This window comes from Hippopotamus amphibius, chromosome X, assembly GCF_030028045.1.
Source record: "Hippopotamus amphibius kiboko isolate mHipAmp2 chromosome X, mHipAmp2.hap2, whole genome shotgun sequence".
Lineage (NCBI taxonomy): Eukaryota > Metazoa > Chordata > Mammalia > Artiodactyla > Hippopotamidae > Hippopotamus > Hippopotamus amphibius.
In genome coordinates, this window is record NC_080203.1 from 33140245 (window position 1) to 33160414 (window position 20170).

Sequence of the window (20170 nt, forward strand, 5' to 3'; positions counted from 1 at the left end):
GAATGGTCTTTATATTCTGTGTGTGAGGTGCTTTTATAGTTTATTTGGTGAAAAGGGATAAGAGAGTTGTAGAGTTTTGCTTCGTGGTCCCACTTATTTCTAAAGAATGCTTCATTTCAACTAAGTTTTCTGTTCCACTCTTGTATATTTCTCAGTATACAGTTCAATGGCTAAGATCTTTGGCCCTGGAATCTCAGGCTTGGCTTCAAATGCCAACTCTGCTGCTTGTTGGCAGTGTAATTTTGGGCAACTCCCTTCACCTCTCTGAGCCTTGTTTGCCTCCTCTGTAACCAACCTCATCTGTTGGTTTGAAGGATTAAAGGAAATAATGCATATCAGGTGCTAAGCACAGTTCCAGCCACATAGTAGATATAGTTATTATTGACTCTTTTAGTAGATTTATGGCCTAACTGGTTAAAACTTTTGGAGCTTTGCCATTGATATATGAGCCACAAATCTGAGGGAAAATTGCATCTTTCCTTTATCCTGCCTTAGTCCCAGCTGGGATGCTATTTTCTGAACATGTATCTTTTAAATGGTGAGTAGACCATTTAGAAGTAGCTCTAGTTTTTTGGCAGACAAGAAAGTTTGTGGTAAATGCTTGGCTTATTACTTATTCGAAGATGGCATCACATTGGATGTGAGGGAAATGTCAATTTTTAAATGTGATTGACCCAGTGTGTACTTAAATACTATACTGTTTAGCTTAATAGGATTTAGAATTTAATCTCCATTTTGAAAGCAAAGGGAGATGTAGGAAAATGTGCACAGCAAACAATGTTGTCTTTCGTTTTTTTATTTTTATTTTTAAAATTTTCTTATGCATCTTTATTGGAGTATACCTGCTGTATAATGTTGTGTTTCTGCTGTACAACACAGTGAATCAGCTATATGTATACATATATCCCGATATCTCTTCCCCCTTGAGCCTCCCTCCCACCCTCTAGGTCCTCACAGAGCACCGAGCTAGCTAGCTATTTTACATTTGGTAGTGTATATATGTCAATACTACTCTCTCACTACGTCCCAGCCTCCTCACCCCCCCCCCACCGGTGTCCTCAAGTCTGTTCTCTACATCTCTGTCTTTATTCCTGCCCTGCTAATGTTGTCTTTCTTTTTCTTTTTTTTTAATTGGCTGTGTTGGGTCTTCGTTGCTGCATATGGGCTTTCTCTAGTTGCAGCAAGTCAGGGCTACTCTTCATTGTGGTGCATGGGCTGTGGTGGCTTCTCTTGTTGTGGAGCACGAGCTCTAGGCACGTGGGCTTCAGTAGTTGGGGCACATGGGCTCAATAGTTGTGGCTCACAGGCTCTAGGGCGCAGGCTCAATAGTTGTGGTGCACCGGCTTAGTTGCTCCACGGCATGTGGTATCTTTCTGGGGCAGGGCTCGAACCCGTGTCCTCTGCATTGGCAGGCAGATTCTTAACCACTGCGCCACCTAGGAAGTCCCAATGTTGTCTTTTAAACATGAAAACTTTTGATAATTCAAGAGGTAATACATTTTCCTGATTTATCTCTGTTACAGATTTCAAGCCCTCAAAGTGGAAGATATCCGAAGACTCGTAGTAGTTAAGCCGCTGGGAAGAGGGTAATTCTTTTTGAATAATGTCTTCTATTGATTTTGACTTGTTATCGTTATCATAAGCTTTTATAATGGTTACTCTAGCAACAAATGAAATAATACCTTAGAGATGATAAAAGTTCGATCGCAGTTTTGATAAATGAATGTCTAAGTCTACACAGATTGTTGAGAGCAGCTCCTGGTGTTGCAGAGCTGATCTAACCTCTTGAGTTGGAAGTTCATGAAGGTAGCATCCCTGCTTTTCTACTTTCCAGCGTTCTCCTTTGGTTGCCATGTCAGGCACATGATGAGACAGATACCCCTTGGGTAGCGGACTTGGATTCGGAATGCCACAGGTGCACAGAAGGGAACCAGGCAACTCATTGCTGTCTGTTCACAGGGTCTTGTGTTGATTACTATGATTATGTACGTTCAAGTGCTGAAAAGCCTGGCTCACCACGCTAGTGAGATATGTTACTTATTAGCAGCTTTACCTGCATTTATAATCATCAGTAGCAGCATCGTATTTGAACATGAAAAGAAAATGTGCAAAAGTTTTTTTTTTTTTCAAAAATTACTTACTGTAGGGCTTTCTAGGTGGCGCAGTGGTTAAGAATCCACCTGCCAATGCAGAGGACACAGGTTTGATCCCTGCTCCAGAAAGATCCCACATGCCACGGAGCAACTAAGCCCGTGCGCCAAAAAATAAATAAATAAATAAAAATTACTCTACTCTCAGGAAATGAGCTCAGCATGAAAGATAATGCCCTTTATTTAGAGCATCTTTCTTTTGAAGCATGGTTAATTATCCTCATTTTATTTACTCCAGTGGCGGATGCACGATGAGGTGAAGTGGCTTGCAGAAGGTCGCATTGTCTGAGGTGGATCTTGGGGCAGAATGTAGGGCCCTTGGTTCTCACCTAGTGCTCTTCCACTACTGATATAGAAGACTAAGGATCCTTTCATATCTCTAGTGTTTCAATTGGCAGGGCAAACCAAACTTTAGCAGTGGAGATGCCAACCATTATTCTAGGTCTGCATATGTACTTGCACAGTTTGACATTTATCAAAATAAGTTTTGGATTTATTACGGAATTTTCTAAGTGCTTTTGGCATCATACAGGTGTGGTGTTTAAACATTCCGAGGAAGTATTTGTGGAATAATTATATGTAAAGCATTCTGTTAGGAAGGAGAAAAGGTATTCATTGCCCTGAAATAATCCTACAGCCTAGCAGAGGCAACAGAGAACGTGAAGCAACTTGATATCAGCCAATTCTAATACTGATGCCAATCAGTAATAATTTATTACAGTATCCACCATGAGTATGGCACTGTTGTTAGTGTTGTATGTGCATTAACACATTTAACCACATAACAGTGCTATGAGGGAGGGGATGTTGTTATCCCCATTTTACAGATGAGAAAACTGAGACACAGAGAAGTTAGATAACAACACTGAGGTTATACCTCTAATAAGTAAAAGAGCTAGCATTAAAATCCATGCAGTCTAATTGTAGAGTCTGTGCTTTTAAACTACAATCCTTCCTTTTATTCTGCCTTTCACAGGGGACGTTATATAAGAGCATGATAGCTAAATAAGGTGTGTTAGAAAACACTCTGGAGAAATGTAGAGGAACGATCAGAGTAGGGTGTTAAAGTTGGCAAGGTATTTTTAGTAAGGCACTTTTGAAGAGGGAGGGTCTTATTGAAAAACAAGGAAAGTATTCTGACATTTTAATGCCCAAAGCTTTGTGCCTGTATGTTGTCTGTGTGTGTGCAGGTGTGCACACGTGCGTGTATGTGCCTGTTTATTTTGAACTGGGAAAAGATTTGAGGGTAAATCAAATTCAGAATCTTTTATATTGGCAGCCATTCAGCGCTGTTTTTGTGTGCGATATTTTGCTCCACAAACATGTTTTGAAAAATATGCCAACTTTATTGAGCTATAATTCAATTATCATACAGTTTGCCCATTGAAAGTGTACGATTCAGTGGTTTTTAGTATATTCACAGAGTTGTGCAACCATCACCACAGTCAATTTTAGAACACTTTCATCACCCCCAAAACAGAAATATGTGTTTTGAAACAAATGTGGCCATGAAGGGGCTGGAAGTAGCGTGGCTGTTGGTACTACTGCTTCCCCATCAAAATGTCCGTAGAGCCTTGTTCAGTGTAACGCACATCTGATGCTGTTTTGTGCCGTCTGGCTCCAAATTGCTATAGAACGCCTTCTTTTAATTTCATTTTGATCAGTGACTGGTCTTTCAAAGGGTTATGTATTTATCTGATTTTGAATTCTCAGTCCAAGTTGTTTATGTAAATCTGCTCATTATGTATTTATCACAAGTGTACTGATATTAGTACAGCATAACTAAGCCAGACTTGTATTTACAAACAAAACTGCTAAGCTTGTTCATGTGAGTGGCTACCTCCTTGTCTGTGTACGCTTCTATAATGGACCAGAGCCAGGGATGCCTGAGAAATTTTATATGTGTACACTGGCATTTTTAAAAATATTTCTGAAGGTTACCCCTGACATAGAGTACTAGTGGATAGATGGTTGAGATAAAAGCAACAGTTTTTTTTCTTTTTTTTTGCTGGGATATAGTACTTGGGTGACATGTTATAGAAAAGGTCTTATAAAATATATTGCATGATATTATATACAGATATTTTGAAATAGTTGGAATATTTTGAAAAAAATCTGAAAAGATTTTTCAGATACTCAGACGTCACCAAAATATAGTCAGGTGTTATAGTCAAGGACTACATTTCTGTCTGGTGGGAGTTATTAAACCAAATATCTAATGTGTGCAAGGCGTGGGAGGGAACAGACTGTTCCCAGTTCTTCATTATAGTAATAAGTTAGAGTCAGTGTTACCTCTCAGGCTAAAGAATAGCTGTTTATTTTTTATTATTAAAAGTAATCTGCAGACATAATTAGATGTCTTGAAGAACACAGGTGTCTTTTAAAATGAGTTCATCTTGGATCTGTCTCTTGCTACTTCTTTTTCTTTCAGAACAGTTTTGAAATGTTACTTAAAACTTCCTCTGTATTTTTCTACCCTTACTATATTCTTAAGCTGAATTTCTGTTCAGGGCCCCAAATAGTTTCATTTGAAGCTAAAGTGACTTGATTCACTCAAAATAGCTTAGTGTGACTCTTAAGTGTATTTTTTATTTCCATACATGGGTTCTCTGCCCTTTATGTGTGGCAGCGGGGTGGGGGGGTGATGTCACAGCTAGTGGGGAGGATAGAATCAGACAAGATGACACTGCTGTCACTGGAAGAACACCTAAGTGCACCTTTATGATAATTAGGTGGAAGCATATCTTTATCATGGAGATTAATAGGGATCAAGGAATCAGGTGCTGTGGAATTAAAGAGGCTCGATTTAAGAATTTTGATTTAGGAAATTTGTCTTTTTTATTGCTAATTTTGTTATTAAGCTATTATGTTACTGGGCTATGTGGAAAGGAGTTAGAAACTGGCTTAAGGCAAACCAAATTAGTCTGCTTTGAGAGGGCCGTTCCAAATGAGAAAGCATCACGCCATTTAGAAAAGAGGATCTATAGTAATGTGCAAATTGAGTTTTCTATGACTTGAGATATCATTCATTGATTTTAAGAAATGAACCCATTACAGCATACGCATAAACTGTTACTTGACACTAGTTTGATTTTCTGCTTAACTTAGTGCCAAAAAATGGTTTAGACCCTTAAATGGTTTAGAATGGCTCTAAGTGACTCTGCCTGTGGATTAGGTCCATCTACCTTTTTAAAAGATGAATCTGCTTTATTTGCAGATAGAGGAGACTCAATGGCTCTAATTAGCCTTACTGTGTAGGGCAGCACCGTGCCTCTGATGAGAGGAAAGGAGGCATTTCATATCAATTCTCTCCAGAAAAATCAGTGAAGTACCTTCTGACCCAGGTCTTGGGGATGCAGTGGTGAACAAGGCGAAGTCCCGTCTTCATTCTCAGAGGCAGTCACAGTATCCTGTTTGCACTCTTTGTTCTCCGAAATAGCTGTGGAGGTGCCTGGTAAGGCCTGGTGTGTCTCTCCTGGTACTCTTTGGTTGGAGTCAGTCACAACTACAATGAGGAAGAGGAAGATTAGTCTCTGGCTCCATCAAGCTGAAGTGCTGCCCTTAGTTATAAACCCTCATTCTTTCCTTGTGCGCCCAAAGTACCTTCTGGTTTGTTATGTGTATCCCTTTCCACTGACTTCAATGGAGATTATAAAATCACAGTTGTGACCATCGTCATTTAACATTCAACTGGAGAAATAGAAATACAAGCTGCCAAGGGACTTGTATAGCTATAGATAGCTTCCATGACATGATTCGAAGGGCACCTAGTGGTTCTGTCTGCTTCTAAAATGTTACTTCTTTGCCAAAAGTAGTGCAGTCTTATAATTTGCCTGACATTTCCATTATTTGGTTAGACCTGTGGCTTCTAAAGAATTTTTGTTTGTTTGTTTTAGTTTTGGTTTTTAGTTAATAAAAACACTTTTTTTTTTTTTGATCCAACCAAATGGTGGTTAGGTACTTTGCTCTAGCAGATTAAAATGGATTAACAGAAAGCCTTGGCGATGTCTCCTCTAAACTTTATTAGCATGGAATAGTTCACTTGATATGTAATTATCATCTTGAAAGATACTAAGAGCCTGATCCTGGAGGTAAATTTCAATATGGTAGGGAAAGGGAGGGATGGATATCAACCCTCGAAGGCAACATGGGATAGGATGAGCCACGGTAGGGTATCCCCATAGGGCTTTTTGGGCTCCTCTGTATAGCTTGTTGTGTTAGGAATAGTATGTGCAGGGCAACCTGAGACTCCTGAAGACCTATGATAGTCACTTTTACCTGATAGTTTGAGAACCTTAGAAATCAATCTCCTTAGGTTGGGGAGCCTGGATCCTGCTGAATCTGGGTGTGGATGTTGCTCCTTCCTTTCCTGTGTCATCTTTGCTAATTAAGACTTTTCTATCAGTTAAAAACAAAACTGATGCTGAATACTGGAATAGTAATTTTAGGACCGTAAATTAATATGAGCCTATGGCTATTCGATCATAACCACATTATTTAGGTGATTTATGTTGATAACTCATTTTTGCCTTCTATTCCTATGTACCGCTTTAAGTTGTTTTAGCACACCTCCATTCTGATAACCTATACAGTCTCACTTAAACTTGAAAGATGTGAATTATAGAACTTTTTAAATTCAGTCTGGTATTATTGGTAACAACAGTTCTTGAGTCTATTAGATACAATTTTATTTTATTTTATTTTTTTAAATTTATTTTTTATTGAAGTATAGTTGATTTACAGTGTTGTATTAGTTTCTGGTATACAGCAAAGTGATTCAGTTACACACACACACACACACATATGTAAATCATTAGATCCAATTTTAAATTCCACTGTATATTCATGTGGATACAAGTTAAGCTGCTGTTACAGAGACCCCCAAATCCAGTGCCTTAAACAAGGTATTTCTTTGTCAAGTTAAGCTGCTGTTACAGAGACCCCCAAATCCAGTGCCTTAAACAAGGTATTTCTTTGTCACATAACAGTTCGCGTAGGCAGTCCAGGGTCGGATGGCAGCTGCTTAGTTATCAGGTACCCAGGCTCCTTCTGTCTTGTTGCTCTGCCACCTTAATAAGCAGCTTCCATCTTGTGATCCTAGATGGCTGCTCTAACTCACTGTCATATTCTCGTTCCAACAGAAGGGCTGGGAAAAGGGGCGGGAGAAAAGACATTCCTTCCATGTAAGGGTACATCTTAGCAGTTCCCTACATCACTTCCACACATCCCATTGGCCAGCCCTTAGTCATGTAGTGTCACCTAGCTACAAGGGAGGCTGGAAAATGTGGTCCTTAGCTATGTGGCTGTGTGCCCAGCTAAAATTATTATTACTATATAAGAAGGGAAGCATAGATATTGGGGGACAACTGACAGTCTCTGCTGTACACTGTTTCTAACATAAAACTTGAATCTTTGGTCAATTTCATGACTTACCTGGAGATATTGTTTCCATAATATTGACTACCCATTTGCTTGAGCATAAAAATCCAAACTTGTCAGCATGACATGTAAGTCCATCTTAATTTTGCCTCCTGCCTGTCCCTCTAGCTTCTCTTTCACCCTTCCTAACCTGAAGTTGCATTCTAAGTTGAGCTTCCTCCAACTTGCCATGTTCTGTTATCCCCATGCTTTTGTGTTTAGTACTCTCCCTGAAATACTAATTGCTTGGTTCCATCAGGGTTCACTTTAGTTGGCGCCTATCCTGAGAACATTTCCTTGAGCCTCCTCTACCTCACAGCCAGTGCTGTTTCTTCCATATATTTCTATAGTATTGTTTGTGCTTGTCTTTAGCAATCTTTATTGTACATAGTGCTTTGACTTCGTGTCTCCTACTGGGTTGCGAGTTCCTTGAGGGCAGGGGCCAGGTCTGTCATCTCTATGTCAGAGCATGATACCTGTCCCCGATGTTTAATTAATACTGGTTGAATGAGAAAATGACTGAATGAATATTTAGCTAACTAATTATGGCTGCTTGATTAAGCTGGAAGCTCTTCCTAATTGCCATCTGGAAATTGCAATACTTAGAATATTTTCCAGTAGCCATGACTGGGTAATTTTATAATAGGCATTGATAAAGTCAGGTAGACAGCTTGATACATTTATCAGATGACTACGATATACACATTATAGAAGGAGCAAGAAATAGAGTAAAAAATTTTAGACCCAGAAGGACCCCTAGGGATCACTTAATCCAACCCTTCTAATTTTAAAAAGATATCCAATGGAGAGGGATAAGTTAAATTACTTGATCAAGAGCCTCTGTATTCAAGGAAATTGCAATGTCATTGGATAGGTGATATGTACAGACACGTAAAAGGGAATTGAGAAAAAAGTGCCAAAGAAGTGGACACGGTGGGACTCATCAAGGTAGGTTCAATCAAGGACTTAGGCTTTGAGGTGAGCCTTGACGGCTGGTAAGGTTTTGCTATGAGAGGACATTCCAGGTGAAGGGAATGTATAAGTAAGAGTTCAAAGATAAGGATGTACAGGTGACTGTTGGCATCTGTTTAGTTGAATGATATTTAGTAGCAAGAGAAAAGGCAAAAAAACGGAGCCAGAAAATGGAAAGACTTGAGAATACCAGGCTGTAGAGGGAAACCATTGGCAGTTTTTGAGTAGGTGAGTGATATCATGAAAATGATTTTTTTCATGTCTTATTTCACTGATAGGTGGACTGGGTTGAATGCGAAAATGGGTCATGAAACTGGCACGTTGTCTAATATGCCAGTTAAAAAAATATGAACTTAATGGATTCTAAAGTTTTTGCTCAAAGGTGAAAACATGATACACCATAGATTTCCATGATAATTAACATAACAATGTCAGCATTTTTCTTAATGGAAAAAGTAAGCCCAAGCAGCAAGCTTGTAATATTAGTGATCTGCATGTATTAGTCATGACATACTGTAGATAATTGTATAAACTCTCACGTTACGCCAATAAACTGTAAAAATTCCTTGAGTAACTGAGAACACGGTAGCAGCTGCTACGTTGGGCCTTGCTATTTTGCCAGTCAGGCAAAAAAACATGAGGTGTGGTATGAACCCTCTCAATGCATTTAGGAGTCATTTTGTTCAAAAATGTTTTTTTATGAAGCTAAAATAGAATGTTGTATTTTGGAATAAAACATGGGCAAAGAGAGAACAGTAAGCAGAGATCTACAGTAAATTAAACTTTATCTAAAAATGAGAAGCATTTGTATCATCAGGGAGGAACATATTTCTTTAAGGGCAATAAAGAATATGGAAGGATTTGGAAAGGGATCTGTGAATAGCTTTAATTTAGGGTTTGAAAGTCTCTAAGTTTACAGCTTCAGAAACATATATTGAGTACTTGTTTTTTAAGGACCTGTATGGGAATAGTTTGTATTATTATCATGTATCTTTCTCTTAAGAATTGCAGGGAAAATAAAATAAAATAAAAAGAATTGCAGGGAAATTTCCAGTTAAATGAAGGTTCACTTAAGTTTTGTTGATTGGAGCCTGTTATATCTGTGAAACAGTTTTAGGAAGCCTACCCCCAAAATACTTGTTTCAGATGGTGTACAGTTAAATGTGTCAGTGCCTTTTCTGTAATAGTTTTGTACTTCAACTTAAAGTTAACTTCATGTTGGCTTTTGAAAATTAAAAGCATTTTAACACATAGAAATGTGTAATTTTCCTGTGGATGTTTTTTCCTTATACTCTTAGAAAATCTGGTAATCTTTAGTTTATCAGAAACTTCTTATGCCTATATAACATGAAAATCTATAACAACTAGTTTTCGGCATCATACACCATTATAAGACTTACTGTCATAATCTTGTAGGGAAGTCATGCTATTGAACATTACATTTAAGACATGAAATCAGTGCTCATGATTTCCTAGCTGTAATCTATTGAAAAACATTTGTTTTAGTTTCTGGTTGGAATCCTAATTGAAATATTTAAAAATAATTAGCAATGTGTGATTTAATAGGAATCATTCACTAGACATCAGCACACATCCTGTCTATCTATTACATAACAGAGTAGTTGAACATTGTGGACTCAGAATTGTAGTGTAGTGGTGGTTGAGTATTAAGGCTCTAAGCCTGGCTTAAAATCAGACTCCGCCACTTGCTATCTGTGTGTAATTAAGCAAGTTACTTAATTTCATTGAGTCCTGATTGCCTCATCTCAAATGGAGAAAGCAAGCGATTTTATAAGAATTAAATAAAATATGTGAGTGTTCAGCATGGTACCTAGAATATCATAAGATTCAATGAATGCGAACTGTTGTTATTTTATATAGTGTCATTTGATTTTCAAAAGAACTTTGGCTGTTACTTTCAATTTATGTTTCCAGCAATTTTATTTAAAGCAAACCTCTCCAGAAGGAGAAATATCAAAAGGATAAGGCAAATGACAACATCAGCAATTTAATAGTTATCAAGTAATATAGGGGGTGTTTTTAGCAGGTAAATTACTTGTTGTTGTCAATTATTTGGACAAATAATTAAAGAAAATGACAAAAAATAACCATCAGACTATGAATGACTTTGCCTTTGACTCTCATTGATAGGATTTGTTTTAAATTACCTCAGTATTAGGAAATAGCTTCGTTTTGATGAGACTTTTAAAAACTTTGAAATAATTACAGATTTGAAGGAACTTGCAAAGATAGTACAGAGAGGTATCATGTACCCTTGACTAGTTTTCCCCAATGTAACTATAGTACATTATCAAAGCCCAGCAAGTGACATTGGTACAATGCGTGTGTATAGGTCTACACCATTTATCACATTATAGATTCATGTAACCACCTCCACATCAACATATAGAACTGTTCCATCACCACAAACATAAATTAGACAACTCAAGAGTTGTAAAGAAAGAAAATCTAATGTATTTATTCATATTTTTCTTACCTGTTCTTTTTTTCTTTCTCATGTTGCAAGATTCCTTCTTTTATCATTTCCTTTCAGTTTAGAGGCCTCCTTTTGCCATTCTTTTTTTTTTTTTTAAAGGCATCACTCGAATGGAGGAATATTTATTTATTTATTTTTTGGCTGGGTTGGGTCTTCGTTGCTGTGCATGGGCTTTCTCTAGTTGTGGCAAGCAGGGGCTGCTCTTCGTTGCAGTGTGTAGGCTTCTCATGTGGTGGCTTCTCTTGCTGCAGAGCATGGGCTCTGGGCGTGCAGGCTTCAGTAGTTGCGGGACGTAGGCTCAGTAGTTGGGGCGCATGGGCTTAGTTGCTCCGCGGCATGTGGGATCTTCCCAGCCCAGAGATGGAACCCATGTCCCCTGCATTGGCAGGCGGATTCTTAACCACTGCGCCACCAAGGAAGCCTTGCCATTCTTTTAGAGTAGGTCTCCTGGCAACCAATGCTTAGTTTTCCTCATCTGAGAATGTCTTCATTTCCCCTTCATTCCTGAAGGATGTTTTCACTAAACATAGGATTCTGGGTTGACAGTCCTTTCTTTCAGCACTTGAAAAATCTTGTGTGCCCTTTCCTTTATGGCCTCCATGGTTTCTGATGAAAGATCTGCTGTCCTGTGAATTTTCCCCTATAGGTAAGGTGTCATTTCTCTCTCTCTGATTTCTTCCTTTGTCAAAAGTTTGACTATGATGTATGTCAGATTAGATTTCTTCAGATTTATCTTGTTTGGGGTTCACACAGCCTCTTGAAGCTGTAGGTTTATTTCTTTTGCCAAATTTGGGAAGTTCTTGACCTTTATTTCTCTGAGTATGGTTTTAGTCGCACCCTCTTTTTCTGTCCTCCTGGGACCCTGAGGACATGAATGTGAGATCTTTTGTTATAGTCCCTCAAGCCCCTGATGCTCTGTTCATTTTTTGTTTGTTTTTCTCTCCCTGTTGTTCAGGTTGAATATCGTTCTATCTTTGAGTTCACTGATTGTTTCTTCTGTCCCTTCTCTTCTGCTCTTGAGCCCTTCTGTTGAGTATTTTGTTTTGGTTATTGTATTTTTCAGTTTTAAAAGTTCCATTTGGTTCTTTGTATTTGCTGTTTCTTTACTGAGTCTTTTAATTTCTTTGCCAAGGCTATTTTTTCATTTGTTTCAAGCATGTTTATAATTGCTCCTTTCAGCATTTTTATGATGCCTGCTTTAAAATCTTTGTCAGATAATTTCAACATCTCTGTCATCTTGATGTTGACTTCTATTGATTCCTTTGTCATGCACCTTCAGCCCTTTCTGATTGTTGGTATGACAAGTGATTTTGTTTTTTGATGGAGACCTGGACATTTTGGGCATTATGCCATGAGATTTGGGATCTTATTGAAACTTTTTATTTTAGCTGGCTTCTTCTGACTCCACTCTGTCAGGGATTGGGAGGATGCTGCCTCGTTACTGCCAGGTGGGTCTAGTTGACCAGGTTCCCCAGTTGATCTCTGTTGACACTTGAGGGGGTGGTTCCTCATTACCGGTGAGTGAGGGTGGGAATACTGGTTTCCCACTGGACCTCCAGTGATACCTCCCTAACTGAGAGGGGAAGGAATGCCTTGCTACTGCTCCCTACATGGCCTCCACTAACACCATGAAGGGGGATGGCCGTATTACCACTGGCCAGTGGTGGAAGTACTCCTCTAACACCGTCCTCTCCCCTCATTACAGCCTGATGGAGGTGCAAGTTTAGGCTCCCTTAAGCCTTTGGTGATATGGATATAGTCACATTTTTTTTTTTTCTGTGGTGTTTGGCTGAAGTGGAGCGGCTGTTGTCTAAAAGTGTTCTGTACTGCTGAGCTGCCCCTTTCCTGGTCCCTTGGCTGGAGAGAGCAAGCCTTTCTTAGTGCTTTTTTATTCTCTGAGCTCATTGTCATTTCGAGGTTGCCAGCTTCTTCAGCTTCATGTCTGGAATATATGAGGCCAAAAGAAAACCCAGGGAACTCACCACTGGGTTGTTCCTTTCGTCTTGAGATCCCTAGGCAGCTTGCCTCTTCCCTCCACCTTTTAGAGTTTTCTTGTATTTGTTTTGTATATAATGTCCATGGTTTTTAGCTGCACTTTGTAGGAATAATAGGGAAAAGCACATGTACTTTATTGTTCCAGCAGCAGAAGTTTGACTTATTTTTGGCCTTTCTGAATTCTTGTTAGTTATTAAGGTTTAATTACATCTCAAAACTTGAAACTGGAGACTTACCATAACAGAGAATTTGGAGGGCTTTTATGCCACCTTGCTACTTTGGTATGAATATTATATAAAGGTATCTTTATATAGGCAAAATCTCTTTAGTTTGTAAGGCAAAACGCTAAGTCTAAGAAACATGTACCACACAAACAAGAGTCTGTTATACCTTTGAGAGTTACTTATCTTAAAAAAGAAATAAACCTGTTTGAGAGAAGGACAGTAAAAGTGGAGGGATGTATAGATGACATAGATTTCACAGAGAATAAAATCTTGGGGTGAGGATGTAGGACTCAGTGTTATACTGAATTAAGTAATATGATTATAATGCTTAAGTAATGGTTAAACTTGCACGTTATTACAGCATCAGTTAAATAGCAAGCACATAACTCTCGTTAAAATCCTTTGGAGACATAATATCAGCACACACTATTGTTTTACATGCCTTGAAACAATAAATATAGATTGGATTGATTCAAAGGCTTTCTGCTTTAACAACAAATTTCCTCAGTACTTTAGTGTCTTACTGTGATTTCACTTTATCTTTTCTGTTGTATTTCTCTTAAGGGAGCTAGAGAGCGTAGCTTCAAAATAATAGCAGGGGCAAAGCTTCCCTTCCTCCTCAGTTGAGGTCCACTGGTAAAGGTATAGAAAGGTCCACTGATGGCCACATAGATAAAATTTAGCTTCGGATAGTAAAATATTCAGACCTGAATGTGACCATATATATCAACCCTTTCAGTGTGGAGAAGAAACTGAAGCCCAGAGATGTTGAAAGACCCAGGAAAGATAACAAACTGCTTAGAACAAACTGGGACTTGAACATGGATTCCCTGATCCTGGGGCCATTGTGTTTTCCATCAGACCCCAGAGCCTGCCCTTGAAGCGTCTAGTGGGGGAGATGGCAAGGGCAAAAGTAACTATAACACCTTGTAGAAAGTGACCATTTCTATAGAAGAGAGTCAGATAAAGGTCTGGGAAATATAATTCTTCAATTATTTAAAAAATGTACTTTAATTCTGTACTATGAATACATAGGAAAAGGAAAGAAGTCAGAAATCTTATTTCCAAACTCTTTTAGAGAAAAATAGCCCCAGATTTATTAATTTCTATTTAGAAAAGTTGTACTCCTAAGATTAAAATGTGGATAATAATGCCCGATTTAGAATTTTTCATCATTTATTTAACACATATAAGTTTTTATATAAATAAACAGATAAGTGAATAAATGTATACACGCGTAAGTGATAAAAGTATAATTGTAATACTAGAGTCAGTAGCTTGGAAGCTTCAAAGAGCTGGACATCATCTCAATTTAAGGGAGATTTTCTACTAAAGCTATTCAAAGGTGTAATGGGCCATCTCAGGGTCCAGGCAGTTCCCGTCACTGGAAATTATCAAGGAGAGGCTGGTTGACCTCTTGGCAGGGATGATAGTTTACAGGGGAATTAAGTATTGTGTAGGTGGTGGGACCCAGATGATCTAAGTTCCCTTTCAACTTTAAGATTTTATTATTTAAATGATTTCAATTGCTGCCTAAACTTTGGAGACACAAGCGTAAACATTTTATTTTCCTCATTTTCCACAGGAGAAATCCTTTATTTCCTGATTTTTAGAGTACTAAAGTATCATGTTTTACAGTAAAAAAAAGAAAAAAAAATGGAGTCTATCATTATGGAGTAACATTCTCATTTTGTTGGGATTATACTATACTACATTAGGATTTCACCTAATCTGTATATCATCACAGCTGCATATAGGACTAACACATTTTAGTACATACCTTATGGACTGGAGGAATTTAAACAGAAGACCAGATTTAGCCTGTGGGCTGGAGATTTACCACTAAAACATGAATGTGTTTTCATTTACTTTCTAGTAATGGTCAATACAGTATTATTCCATGTTCCTTCTCAATATAGATGTTTTGGGTGCTTTCAACTCTTTATTAGAGCGATGCATATACATGGCAAAATACTTAAAAAACAAAAGATATTCTTGATAAACAACAAGGTCCTGCTGATTAGCACAGGGAACTATATTCAATATCCTGTGATAAACCCTAATGAAAAAGAATATAAAAAGAATGTATATATATGTATAACTGAATTACTTTGCTGTACAGCAGAAATTAACACAGCATTGTAAATCAACTGTACTTCAATTTTAAAAAAATCCAAAACCAAAAGATATCCTTGGGAAATAAGTCTTTTCTCCTTAGTGTAGCCACTGTTAGTTTTTTTTTTTCTTTTCGTCTGTATGTTTACAAATGTTTTCTATGCAGATAAAAACATGTGTATATCCTCTTTTATTTTTTTAATATTTATTTATTTGGCTGTGTTGGGTCTCCTTTTTGCTGTGCATGGGCTTTCTTTAGTTGCGGTGAGTGGGGGCTACACTTCGTTGTGGTGCGCGGGCTCCTCATTGCCATGGCTTCTCTTGTTGCGGAGCGCGGGCTGTAGGTGCATGGGCTTCAGTAGTTGCAGCACATGGGCTCAACAGCTGTGGCTCATGGGCTCTAAAGCGCAGGCTCAGTAGTTGTGGCGCACGGGCTTAGTTGCTCCGCGGCATGTGGGATCTTCCTGGAGCAGGGATCGAACCCATGTCCCCTGCATTGGCAGGCGGATTCTTAACCACTGCGCCACCTAGGAAGCCCTATATCCTCTTTTAAATACAAATGGGAGCACGTGATACAAACCACTGTATCCTGCTTTTTTTTCTTTTTTTTTAAATTAATATATATTTGTAGCTCTTTCCATATCAGGACATAAATACCTAGCTCATATAACTTAAAAATTGAGATATAATTCACATACCATAAAATTCACTCTTTTCAAGTGTACTGTACAGTGGTGTTTGTAGTATCCTCCAAAGTTTTGCAACCATTACCACTAATTCCAGAACATTTTCATGAAAGAAATCCTGTACCCATTAGCACACAGTTTCCATCTCTCCTCTCCCTCTGTTCCTGACAATCACTAATCTGTTTTCTGTCTCTATTGATTTGCTTATTTTGGACATTTCCTCTAAATGGAATCATACCATGTGTGGCCTATTGTGTCTGACATCTCTCACTTAGCACAAGGTTTTCAAGGTTCCTTTCTATTATATAACATGTACTTAATTCCTTCCCTGACAGAGTAAATAGTCCATTGTATGGATATATCACATTTTGTTTATACATTCATCCACTGATAGACATTTGGGTTATTTCCATTTTTTAGCTCTTATGAACAATGCTGCCATGAACATTCATGTATAAGTTTTTATGTGACATTTTACCTTATTATTTTTTATAACTTCATAGTATCCCACCATGTGCATGTTCTGTAGTTTAAATAGTCTCCTACCTAGGGACATTTAGGTTAGGCTGAGACTCTGTAATTGCTATTGCAAACTGCCTTGCACATACATTTCTATGTATATTTATGGGATAACATTCTAAGAGGTGGAATTGCTACATCAAAAGGTATGTGTAATTTTTCATTTTTGATTTATCTATTGCTTCATTGCCCCACAAAGAGATTTTATCAGTTTATAATTTCATCAATATCTGTTTCTTCATAACCTTTCTTGTTACCATTTTAATCTCTGCAACATTTGTAATGTTCACTTTTATTCCTAATATGTTCATGCTATCTCACTCTTTTGCCAGAAGTTTGTCACTATTATTTGGCTAAAAACCCCCCAACCCAACAAATCAACTTTTGATTTTCTTGATCTATTGTTTTATTTTCCATTTCATTCATTTTTGTTCTTTATTATTTCTATACTTGTACTTTGATTTTATTATGTTGGTTTTTTCCCTCGCTTATTAAACTGTGGCTAATGCATCTATTTTTAGCCTTTTTAAAATAATGTAAACATTTAAGGCTATAAATTTCCCCTTAAGCTTTGCTTTAGCTGCACCTCTCAGGTTTTGCCATGTAGTGTTTTTTACTGTTCAGTTTTAAGCATTTTCTGATTTCCATTATGATTTCTGCTTTGACCCCATGTGTTGTTTAGAAGTTTTTCTTAATATTCAAACACAGATATTTTTAGTTATCACTTACTGATTTTTAGCATAATTGCGTATTGATTAGAGAATATACTCTGATTTCAGTCCTTTTAATATTTGTTGAGACTTACTTTATGGCCCAGTATGTGGTCCATTTTTGCAAATGTTATGTCTGTGCTTATGAGAAGAAGGTGTTCTTGTCATTTGCTGAAATAATGTTCTATGTATACCCAGTAGATTAAACTTGATAATTATATTCAAATTATGTATAGCCTTACTAGGTTATTTTTGTCTGCTTGTTCTGTCAGTTACTGAGGGAGATGGTTTAAAATATTCCATTCTAATAGGTGAAGTTTTCAGTTTCCTACTGTTGTTCAGTTAGTTTTGCTTCATATATTTTCAGGCTACGTATTAAGTGCATAAAAGTTTAGGATTGTTTTACTTTCCTGATGAATTGAAACTTATCATGCTGTGGTCAGAAGGAAAAGAAGCCTCCATTTACTCTGCTTCTCCTTTCTCTTTTCTCCCCCAATAGCATGCTTCTTTCACACACCTGGCTGAGGAAATGACAGTAGATTGAGTGGAAGTTCAGCCCCATCTGTTGGGGGGTAGCAACCACAGTATTTGCAATTCCCCAAATGCCTCTAACCATAAGAACGTCTTAAAAGAATGGAGGAAGTAATTCTGAAAGTTGGGGGAAGGAGTGTTTGGAAAACAATGGTTAAGGCTTCCTACTACCAATATTAAGTGGGCTGCTCAGGCTGTGTATCCACCTTCCCTACATAATTTTTACTCACTTCTACCAGCCATCACTACCTGTTTCTCATACTTGCTGATAGTTTTCATGTTTGCATGTTTCTGTGCCACCGCCTTGTGTATCTGTCAGGGAGGTCACTGTAGATCAAATCATATAGTTTCAAAGCTGCAAGGGAACTTACAAGATGTTTTAAGTTGTCCCTTCCCACCCCCCAGTACACTTTATAGATAAGGAAATGGAGTTTCTGATAGGTGAATTAACTTTTTCAGAGTTATACCTTTTAGCAGAGTGGAGACTGGAAACAAAGCCCCCTTTCTGTCTCCCCTGTCCTGTATTTTTTCCACTTGACGTTCTCATTAAAGTCACAGACCTGGCAATCTGCTGAATTTCTGGAATGTTCTACCTATATAAACTGCTACAGGCTGTTTTTTCTTTGGACTGTCTTTGATGCAAAAGGACATTATGACCTTAGCTGAAATGTTGGTTCTACCTAAGGGTTTATTTGTGAAGTGAAACCTCAACCGTAAATCTGTCAGCTCTTCAGTTTAGCCACTCTTGTAGGCTGAGAAAAAAACTGGTTCTCAAAGGATCAAGAACCCTTTCAAATGCACATTTATGAGTCTGACCTGGCAGCAGGCGTTCATATGTATTTCACCTAGTGAAATAAATTTGGTGGCTTCATTCTGCTGTAGCAGTTCCACTGTATTGTTCCTTTTTTTAGATTAATTAATTCATTCATTGGCTGCGTTGGGTCTTCATTGCTGTGCACAGGCTTCCTGTAGTTGCAGAGAGTGGGGGCTACTCTTTGTTGTGGTGCACAGGCTTCTCATTGCTGTGGCTTCTCTTGTTGCAGAGCAAAGGCTCTAGGTGCATGGGCTTTAGTAGTTGTGGCACACGGGCTCAGTAGTTGTGGCTCTCAGGCTCTAGAGCTCAGGCTCAGTAGTTATGGTGCATGGACTTAGTTGCTCCTCGGCATGTGGGATCTTCCTGGACCAGGGATTGAACCCATGTCCCCTGCATTGGCAGGCGGATTCTTAACCACTGTGCTACCAGGGAAGTCCCACTGTATTGTTCTTAATAAATTGCTTTTTCTTCCCTTATCATGCGAACTACCAGAATATTTTCCATGGATGTTCCACTCCTTTGGATTATGCTAGTGCTTGGTATATGAACTCACTAGGGCTGATGGCCTTACCATTATGGTAAGTACCATGTATGCTTCAAGCAGGCCATTGAATTTATGACCATGGCAAACATTTTGCACTGGTGATTTTGTAAGAACTTATCATCAATTTGTAAACTCCATGTAAAAGCTCTGTGCCCATATTTACTGTCTATGTACAAAGACCGGGTTCTAGTATATTCATTTTTATTCACCCTCTTGCCCCCGCCAACTCTCAGCATAAAAGTTTGATAAACTATACTTGGGTTTGTGTGGCTGGTTCCCCTTCTTTCTCTTCTGCTCCCCTGCCCTACCCTGTGTACTTTTATCTCTATCTAAGCTTCTCCTTCCCTTCTAGAGAGCCTCTCCGTGCACTGAGAGTTAGCGATGGAATGCACTACACATGCAAACAATATGGGAGAAGATAATGCTTTGAGAACTACTGGTCCCTCCCCTTGGATTGGAGAGTTGTTTAGATGGTGTATGTGGTTTATTGTTTCAGTGTCTCAGATCCTTGCTCTTCTCCCAAGCGCAGTACACTCTTGTTAATGTCCTTGTGTCCTTAAAACTTCTCAGAGGTGATAAAGATTGATTTTAGTCTTTATTAGACAATGTGTAGGAGTTAACTTGGCGAAGTGGGGGAAGGAGGGCTCATTCTGGGCTGAGAGAGTCATGTAAGGAAAGATAAAACATGAAGTAGGGCAAGGAACTCAGTTTGTGTGCTGGGGGTGAAAAGTGATGAGAATTAGCAAGTGACCACGTCCTCACTGAAAGGTTTATATATAACTCCAAAGAGTTTAGATTTTATACTGAAGACACTAGAGAGCCACTGCAATATTGTTTAGCAGATAAGTGCCTTCAGAATAGCCTTTTAGCAATATCACTCAGGCTACCCTTTGTGGATAGAATTGAAGGAAGGAAAGTCCAGAGATTAATTAGATTAGTCAGAAAGCTGATACAGTAATCTAAGCTATAGACAGGTGTCACATCTAAGGTCTAAT

General features: G+C 38.3%; 1 protein-coding gene across 5 annotated transcripts in view; it reads left to right on the forward strand.

Annotated features, from left to right (window-relative positions):
* The window catches only part of KLHL13 (kelch like family member 13), a 300973-nt gene that overhangs the window by 132488 nt on the left and 148315 nt on the right, over positions 1-20170 (forward strand). For all 5 annotated transcript variants that reach the window (XM_057718335.1, XM_057718336.1, XM_057718340.1 and 2 more), the window contains exon 2: positions 1524-1586. The gene's annotated coding sequence lies outside the window, so the exon portion shown is untranslated. The remainder of the gene's footprint in view (positions 1-1523; positions 1587-20170) is intronic.